At 57.8% G+C, this 9,465-nt stretch overlaps 1 long non-coding RNA gene and 1 pseudogene across 1 annotated transcript; one reads left to right on the top strand and one right to left on the bottom strand.

Annotated features, from left to right (window-relative positions):
• Positions 1-249: 249 nt before the first annotated feature.
• On the bottom strand, positions 250-2,035 carry LOC123386846. Its single transcript, XR_006601290.1, has 2 exons — positions 1,254-2,035; positions 250-1,078 (listed from the first exon to the last, which is right to left on the bottom strand). It is a non-coding gene; the product is annotated as an uncharacterized LOC123386846 (long non-coding RNA).
• Positions 2,036-5,484: 3,449 nt separating this feature from the next.
• On the top strand, positions 5,485-7,907 carry LOC101096328 (annotated as a pseudogene).
• The last annotated feature ends 1,558 nt before the right edge of the window (positions 7,908-9,465 follow it).

Below are 9,465 nucleotides of genomic sequence, written 5' to 3' on the forward strand. Positions count from 1 at the left end.
GCTTGACCCTCCGTGTGTCCCCAAGGCCTGGCATGGAGCCAGCACAGGGTAAGTCCTACAGGGTGGCATGCCTGAGACGGCAGGTGGAATCAGCTGGGGCTGGAATCCAGCCGACAGGCTGTGCAGCCTGGGGCAAGTCCCTCAACCTCTCTGAGCCCCCGCTTTTCATTTGTCAACACTGGGAGGAGCGAGGCCTCCCTCACCGGGTTGTAGGGAGAATTAGTTAAGACAACGCATGCAAACTGTGCATCTCAGCATCAGGTGGTTGTTATTCATTCAGTAAACACTCACTGAACACCCAGTATGGGTCATTGATTCTGAGTTCCAAAGGAAAGAAACCAAGTCAGCAGACCCCAGCTTCCCCGATCTCCCACCCTGTTGGTCTTTCCTGGTGCACCTGCACCCTGTCTTCCTACTCTGCCCAGAGACGGCCCCCTAAATGGTCCAACTACACCTATCACTGTCCTGCTCAGAAGCAACTGTGGGCACTGGTGCCTGGAGTATCGCAAGCTGACTCCTGGGCGTGGCAGTCAAGACTCTCTGGGATCTGGCTCCGACGTCTCTTTCCCATCAACTCTCCCCTTGTTTGGTGACACCAAGTTCCACTGCAGTCACGTGGGCCCAGTTCCTACGCCCAGAACACGCTGGGCTTTCTCGTCAGCACACCTTTGTGCCCCGAGTAGAACAGCGACCCACTTTATCACCGCCAGGCCATCTCCTATCAGCCTCTTCCTTCTCCTCTGTGTGGCCTCCCTGACGGCCGGGGCCAGCCCCGAGCCTACATCAGGCTCATCTAAGCGTCCCATCCCTCACGCCCCAGCTCGGGCCCTGCACTGCCTCCTGGGTCACTAACTTGGGCAGGAACTGCCGGGCCCACGTTGCAGGATGGCCTGTACTCTGCCACGGTCATTCACATTCATCATGTTCCGAGGGCCTTGAAGGGTGGCCTCTGCGTTCCAGAGCCCGATTAGCTTTGTCCCAAGTCCTGGTCCCCTTCTGGGTAATGGAGAGAGGCCTGGGGTCCCGCCACTTCCAGCTGCCCTCCCGAGAGGTAGGCTGTCCTCCGTAGTCCCAGCACCTGCCGGGGAGACCCGATTAGATTGACTTCTCCAGACTGAATCCCTGGACCCGCCCCTCAGCTGGTGGAGGGAGGGATCCCGAGGCCCCTACGCTGTACCCTCCCCCACCCAGGGCTGGGTCCCCTCTCCAAGGTCCCAAGTCTTGTCAGCCTGAATTCGCCCATCTCTACTGACCGGGAGCTCTGTCCCTTAAGGAACGTCTTGTCCATCTCTGACTGTTCACACTGAGCTGAAAACCCCCTCCACGTAACTTCCGCCTGGCTCAGTGGTCCTTCTTCTTGTTCAGCCGGCACGCATGGAGCACCTACTGGGTGAGAGTTGAAGCACCCACTCATTTAAGCTTCGCCCCACCTCAGTGGGCTGGTGAGGCTGAGGCTGATGGTGATGACGGCCAACTAGTGACGAGACTGAAGTTCAAGAGCCATGTCTCCGCACAGAATCTCACAGTCAGGGAGCAGTGGGGCCGGGAGGGGTGAGTTTCCATCTGAGGGCTGGACGGCCTGTGCTCTATCTTCCACGGGGCTGGATGCCTCCCTCTCAGGCCCCGGGGAGTAATGATGCCGTGGGGAGACAGGGGTCCCCCAAAACCTTCAGTGGAGGTTACGGAGCTGGGCCTTGGTCAAGGCTGTGGAGGGGAACCAGGGGGAGCCAGGCTAGCCTTGGGGGCCTTAGAAGTTGGGAGACTCAGCAGAGGAGCCACTGGGAAGGACCCTTCTTCCCCAGGAGCCACCGACATTGTGTTGGGAGGGGAAACACGGGGTCCTTGGAGCTCAGCCAGCCTCCTGCCTTCAGGCTGTTTGGCTTTGTTTGTTTTTTTGGCCTTTTTTTTTTTTTTCCTTTTTCTTTGGGCTAATTGTTCTCCTTAAATCTTTTTGTCCTGTTTTGTTTTTTACGAGGCTGACAATGCTGCGCCCTGCTCAGCGCGGCTTCCTGTGTTTCTGCCCCAGCACAGGCCTCCGCGGGGGCCTTGCTTCCTGTTGTGAGCTGTCGCCATGACGACTCAAGGCCCGGTGGGCTCCGTGGGGTTGGAGGGGGTGGGGGGGCTACCACGGTTGACATCACCGGGTGAGGAGGCAAGGGTCCCGTCCGGAGGGGGTTGAATGGGGGCCGGGCAGGCAGTGGCGGGAGCCTGGCGCATTGCTGAGGGGTGACTCACAGCCTGGGAAGGGGAAGAATGCCCTCACATTCTTTTGGGAGGTAATCAAGGTCAGGGAGTGCGGCTGGGATCCTGTTTACCTGACCCTGGCCCCCCGGGGGACCAGGAACCAGTGCAGGACAACATGCTGGAGCAGAACCAGCCAGACCTCTGGGGCTAAGGGACCAGGAGGGAAGGCCAGGAGAAGGTGAGGGGCTGGTGGTTCTAGCTCGGACACCCTTCTAGAAGGCCAAGACAAGACTGGGATTCAAATTACAGCTCTGCCAGGTGACAGCTCTGTGACTTTAGGCAGGGCACCTGGTCCCCCTGAGCCTCGGTCTCCCCTGTTTTCAATGGGCTCATCCCCCTGTGTAGATGGCTGTGTTCTCCAACCGCTTGGGGGCCGGTTTTGGGGGGGGACTGGGGCTGGGCAGTTCTGCAGCACAGCCCGGTGTTCTGCAGGCCTCTCTGTGGCCCACCTGCCGGCAGAGCTCGGTCCAGGGCTGGGCACTCCAGACTTTGGGCCAGTGTGGGAGGGCCGCACCTGACCCTCCGGGTGATGCCCCCGAGGTGCAGCCCAGCGGAAGGGCCAGGGGCAAGCCGGTCTCGGGAGGGAGGACACGTGTGCACAGAAGGCAGAGGAAGGGACACCTATGGCATCACAGGGTGGGGTCTCTGGAGCTCATGCTCTCCCCTGCCCAACCTCTGCATCCCCCTTCAGCCTTCCCAGAGCCCCACCGCCTCTCCCTGAACATCCCCACCCGCCCCGCCCATCACAACCTCCCCTGCCCATCACAGGGGGCCCAGAGGAGCCCCTCCTGAGCCAATGGAATGTATCCTAGATTCGCTGGTGCTGGGACCTGTGCAGGAAGAGCCAGGAAGAGGCCTAGCGCTGGCCTGCCAGCCCCTGTATCTCAGAGACAAACCTCCACACCCCGACCATTGGCCAACTACAAAACAGGCCAGCTGCCAGGGAAGGGGCTACCTCTCTGCAGCACGCCCCACCCCCATCCTCTGCAGGGGCCAAGGGGGCCACTGGGAGACGGCCCCCGGCGGCCACAGTGGCATTGAGACCACCTGGCCGCGTGGCTGAGAGCAAGGCCATCAGTGTCAGGCTGACCTGGATGGGGTCTGGCTTTGCCACTTGCCAGCTGGTGCCCTCCAGGCAGGCTCTTTAGCCCCTCCGAGCCTCAACTTCCTGATTTGGAAAACAGACTCTCCCAGGGTGACCGCGAGATTAGTGAGTCGATGCCCATGAAGCACCTCGCACATAGTAGGTCCTCAGTACCCAGCTGAACCCACACAGACCCACTGTGTCCTCCCCTGCCGTGCCGGCCCCCTAGGATCCCGTGGACCGAAAGCCCATCCCAGGGCAGGAGCGGTGCCCACCACCTACCCTGAGGTTTCCCATAAGGGGGCTGGACTTGGGCTTCCCTGTACAGGGAATATCCTGTTCTAGGAGGTGGGGGGAGGAAGAGGAGCGGGAAGGACACAGCCGCTCCGCATTCCTGGAATTCTTGGCGGCAGCCCCATCCAGCTGCCTTGAGCTGCCACTGCCGGGGGCACTGGCCCAGGGCCAGGCTGTCTCGGCACGGCAGGGCGACATCCCACTTGGGGTGCCACTTGGACATGGGGTGATAGGAGACCCCCCCCCCCGGCACCCGTCCCACTCAGCCCCTGCCGTCGCAGAAACAGACAGACCTCCACCCTGGACCCTGGAAGGAAAGTTTGGGGAGGTCTCGGGGCATTCAGTCAACAGAGGAGGGTTTTCTGTTTGGGGTTTTGCCTTCAGAGGTTCCCTGGTCTCCTCCCTTCACCCCCAGGGAAGCTCTGGAGGGTGGCCAGAGGGCAGAGGTGGATGGGTACAAAGGGGAGGGGCAGAGGGATCCTCGGTTCTAGTCTCTAGTGCCCGGGACAGTCGTTTTCCTTCTCTGAGACTCAGTTTCTCCATCTACAAAATGGGAGGGCTGTCTCCCTCCTTTGAGCAACCTCGGCACTTGCTACATTGTGGTGTTGTAACCCAGTAATGGCGTCTTTGCAAAGCCCCTTCCCCTGACCCAGGGGAGGAACCCAGCTCGTCTCCCCACTGAGCCTGGCCTCGCGCTGGGTAGGCAGTTTTCAGTGTTTATCTAGGCCCCCCTCCATCCACAGCCATGGTCTGCAGGCTTCGGAGACTCGGAGAAACAACACGGTCCCAGGGTGGTCTCGCTCTGGAGCCTCGTCCACGGGTGTGTCCTGGGGCTCCAGGAGGCAAATGACTTGTCCAAGATCCCACAGTGAGCCAGGTCGAGCCGACTCTGGACCTCATGTCTTTTTTGCTGCTCCTCCCAGGGCCGGGTTCATTCTTTTCCCAGTTTCCCTGCAAACAGCCTCTAGTTTCAGACCATGAGAGCCAGAGCAGTCTGGGAAGGGAGCCCGACAGGGCAGCTCCCCGAGGGACCATGCCAGAAACCTCCGCTCCTCAGGAGACCAAACATAGGAGCAGGTGACCCTGGATGCTCCTGTCCCTGCACTGCCCTCTGCAACTGGGGAGCCAGGAGGAGTCACACAGGGCCCAGCAGGGAAGGCAGAGTGGCTACACGAGGGTGGACATATCTGGGGTCAAGCCTGGGGTGCCAGTGTCCAGACTCCCTCCCTCTCTCCTCTCCTGTGGCTCAAGGACCACCCCCAGCCCCTCTGCCCAGTCCTAGAGACCCTCCGGGGCACTGCCCTTAATGCCCCTGCAGAGTTAAAGAGCTTACTCTGGCTCTGGGGACAGAGGCCAGCGGAAACCTGGTCCAGGCCACATGGGGAGGGCAAAAAAGCCTCTTTGCCCAAACCAGGAGTCCCAAGAGGTCCCTACACTGGACCTCAGCACCCGCAATCGACCGTTCGAGAGCTGGACAAGGGGGTCCCTCTGGGCCAGTCCCACTGAGGTCGTACTGAGCCCGTCTGTGGTCCCAGGATTCTGAAGTTGAGGTTTTGATTCTGTGAACATTTACCTCACCCTGCATACCCTTAAGAGTATGAAGCAGAGGAAGCCCTGTCCTGTCACCTGCCTTTGTCTGGGACTTGCCCCTCAGAGTACAGCCGGGGTCCTGCTCCTAACGTCCCCACCTTCCCCATCACCTGATCCCCCTGAACGCCCAGACACCCCCAAAGCCATTGCCTCCACGTGGCTGGGGCCCCTCTCTGCTTCCTGCCTGCTTGTCCTGTGTGTGTCTGTCCCGACATCTGTCTGTCTGAGGGACCATAAAAGGAAAAGGCTGGAACACACCCTGCGGGGTCCACATGACCTGTTTACTCCTCACCCTCCGCTGGGAAATCACCTTGATTGTGGAGACGGGGAGCCGCGGCCGTGTGCGCCAGCGTGTCGGCGGGCGTGAGGGCGCGTATGTGCGTGGAGGGCGGCACAGGGCAGCGCGTGGGACCCTCGGGAAAGCGAATTCTGAAAATCTGAGTAGAATGGGTGGAATGTCAGACACCCATTAAATACGGTGTCTTTGAAGAATCATGGTGACGTGAAAGGTGGTCACGATATAAGATTTAGTCAAAGAGAAAAAGTGCACCCAAAAGAAAAAGTTGAGGCCAATACATCACATGCTAATCATTTATCTCCGGATTCCTAAATCATGAGTAATCTTGTCTTTCCCTTACACTCGCGGATATTTTCGACGTTTTCTGCAGTGCGTACTTGATTTGCGATCAGGAAAAGGAAAGAGAGGTAATAAAAAAAAAAAAAGATGAACCAGAAAACAAATAAACATGATTGAAGATAAAAGCAACTGAGGTCTAATGAAAACTGTTACACATAAAACTAAGCCAAACGTTCAACCCCAGATAGCAAACCCTGAGTGAGCATCCACCGTATACAAAGTTCTGCTGAGCCTGGAGAGATCTAGGTAGCCCTTCCTGGCAAGTGCACTGTCCATCGGGAGGGTGGGACAGTCCCCAGTCACAGATACGACAGACACAGGTATAACGTGGTTCTCCCCACCCCTTGGAAGACACCAGAGAAAGAGAGAAAATGATGGGTGAATCAGGAGGGCTGCAGGGAGGAGGTGACTGCTCACAGGAGGGTTTTGGGAGGGCACGCGGTAACGGAGGAAAAGTATGGTGGGTACTTAGGGGACCACCTTTGTCTGGGGCACGACTGACAAACAGGCTGTAGCTCACCTGAAGTCTGTAGTGCTGGGTTGAGAGACACTCTGAAATTAAGTGGGCATTCGCGGGGGAAAGAATGCAAGGATCGATTAGCAACTCATTCATTCATTCAAGAAATATTTCTTGAGGATCTACTCTGTGCCACGCACGGCCTGGGGGTCCTGCAGTGCAGCCTCTATCTCAACGGAGGGAAACAGGCAACAGAACAATTAATGGGTCGAATATATGGTGGGCCAGATGGTAAGAAGTGTGACGAGGAGGGACGAGGCGGTGGGAGGCAAGGACGGCGGGGCTTCGACAACTGGAGGGCAGCAGGCACTGAGGTCGGGCGGGCGAAGGCTGAGAGGGGCAGTGGTGAATCTGACACATCCCTAGGGCACAGTGGAGCGGGAAGCCAGACGTGGGAGTCTGAAGTCCAGGTCCCAGCTGGGGACACCCATTTGGGGGTCATTGGCTTGTGGGTGGTAGTTACCCTAAGAGATAGGATGAGCTCACCCCGGGAAGGGAGGTAGGCAAAGAAGAGGTCCAAAGATTGAGCCCTGGGCTCCCCGCAAAGATTACCATTTGGAGAGATCAGGGGAGACCAGCTATGGAGGAAGGGGAGCTCAAGAGAGTGGGACAAATATAGTTCCCGCAGAGAGGTGGGTGCAAGTCTGATGGGAGGGGGTTAAGCTGGGCACAGGGGAGAGGAGCTTAAAAGGGCAAGTAAAGACAAATCTTCCCAGGAAGGTGGCTCTACAGGGGAGCAGCAGTCACGCCCTGAAACCCAAGCAAGGGGCTCAGAGGGCCCCATAAGTCACCCCCCACCCCCCCTCCCCAGCGGTGGCCAAGGGGTAGCTGTTGGCTGTGAGGGTGGGGGATGGTGGACAGAGCTCGGTCTGGGCTGGGAGTCCACACGCAGGTGCTCGGGGTCAAGGTGTGGGTGGAACCCAAAATGAAAAAAGAAGGAGGCTGGGCTGGAGACCAGTGCCAAGGCCACAACCACAGCCAAGGCTGGCTCCCCACCTGCCTCTGTGTTCCGGGAGCGGGAGAATTCTGAGTCCAAAGTCTTCATTAAGAAGCTCAACTTCTCTCTGTCTTCTCTGAACTGGGAGCAGCTCTTCTTCCACAGCCCCCAGCCCCTGAAAACGTCTGCCGGTGCAAAGTTCGTCTCCACCTCCTTCTCGGTCACGAGCACCTCTCAGCTGTTGAGCCGATCACTGTCTACAGTGGTGCTAAAACCACCACCGGAGACACTGACAGATGACAGCCTCAGCCAGCTTGGCAGCCCATCTCCTGACCTCACTTATTCCCAACCACAGCTTCCGAACCAGCGCCATTTTACGGGCCGTAGACACAGCAGCCAAGTTCACTGGGGCTGGGGCTGCCGCCGCGGGGGTGGCTGGCTCTGGGGCTGGAACTGGGGCTGTGCTTGGGAGCCCCATCATTGGTTATGCCGGGAACCGCTCTCCGAAGTAAGAGCTCTTCCCCTCCACCATTCCGGGCTTTGCCCTCCAAGACGCCACGGACTCTTGTGACGGTTGGTGACCTTTCTCCTCTTCGCCATGTGACAGAGCTGTTTCCACCTCCCGTGGGTCTTTCTCCCATCTCTCGTCTGCCTTGTAGGTTCCTTTTCCGTTATTTCCCCAGGCAGCCTGGGGAAAGCGGGTGGCTCAGGGTTTAGCAGAGGGGAGACAAATAAATACTGTATGAACAAGAAAGAAGATCTACCTCTCAAGTAGAACCAGCCTGTATTTGACTTCACAGGTGCTTCACGTATTTATGTCGCTTGGATATTTAGACTTAGAGTATGCGGACTTCCATGTGGACTCTTGCCCCAGGCCCTGGCAATGTTGGGGTTGACCTGGGAGCGGACAGCATGAGTGGTGGGGTGAAGACAGGGTTGTTTTTCGGTTTGGTTCAGGTTTTGTTTGGTTTTTAAGATGGGAGAAGGACTAGCACGCTCCGCCCGAAGAGCGAGCCCGGAGAGGGGAAAATGGCGGTGCAGGTCGAGTGCGGACTGCAGGAGGCCTGGGGTCCAGCATGAAGGAGACTCACAGGTACTCCACCAACAACGAGACCAGCAGGGAAGGCAGCCTGAGCAGGTGCTGAGCCCAGCAGGAGAGTGCGTGGAGCACGTGGACGTTCTCCCATGATTCCTTCTGTTATTTCAGTGCAAAAGCAGCAATACCACGGGCTGCAAATAAGAGGAAAGGGTCCCGGAGGTCTGCGGAGGGAAGGGAAGGTGTGAAAGAGTCCTTGTACATAGAGGGGGACCAAGGGGACCCGAGAAATGTAGCTGCAGTGCCCAACAGCACTCTGGCAGGTGCATTTTCCCAAGATGGCCGCAACAATATCTCCCATCCCACAAGCGCTTCTAGAACCTTCCATTCCCCCTTCACTAAAGAGCGAAGTCTAATTCCCCTTCCCTGGAACCTGGGCAAGTTGGCGACTCACTCCTTAGCAATGGAATACAGTGGAAGTGACGTCGTGACCCTCCTGAAGCTACATGGAAAACACTTCCATCTTGTAGAACGCTCCTGCCAAAGCCCTGAGCCGCCATGCTGTGAGGAAGCTCAAACTAGCCCATGCAGAGAGACCACATGGGAAGGCTCTGAGGCCATGGAGAGAGAGAGAGAGAGAGAGAGAGAGAGAGAGAGAGAGAGAGATGTCCCGCCAGTGCCCAGATGCTTCAACCCCAGCCACCAGGTGACTGCCACTCTGTGAAACCCTGAACAACCCAGCTGAGCCCCTCCCAGATCCATGACCCACAGACTCCACAAGAGATAACAAAATTACGGCTGTCTTAAGCCTTTCCTTTATGACCCGGAAAGAGCTCATCAGAACAAACACCAAGGGCCAACTTGAGATTTATGGTCACGATTTTAAGGTGACACCCCCTTAGCCTGGCGACACCCAACACATGTCTGTAGGGACAGAAGGCTAGACAGTTGACACAAGCTTCCCTTCCTGCCTCCAGGGAGGAGGAAAGGTTGGGGGCACCGGGTCTCGGATGTCAGGGTGAGGTGTTTGGACTTGACTGTGGAGGCTCCTTAGGAGTAGACTCCGCCTTCCAGGCACGTGACAGGTCCGCTCTAGTTTTAGCAATATAGAACACAGCCGTCATTT

The sequence above is a fragment of the Felis catus genome, chromosome B4 (genome assembly GCF_018350175.1).
Source record: "Felis catus isolate Fca126 chromosome B4, F.catus_Fca126_mat1.0, whole genome shotgun sequence".
NCBI classification, from domain to species: domain Eukaryota; kingdom Metazoa; phylum Chordata; class Mammalia; order Carnivora; family Felidae; genus Felis; species Felis catus.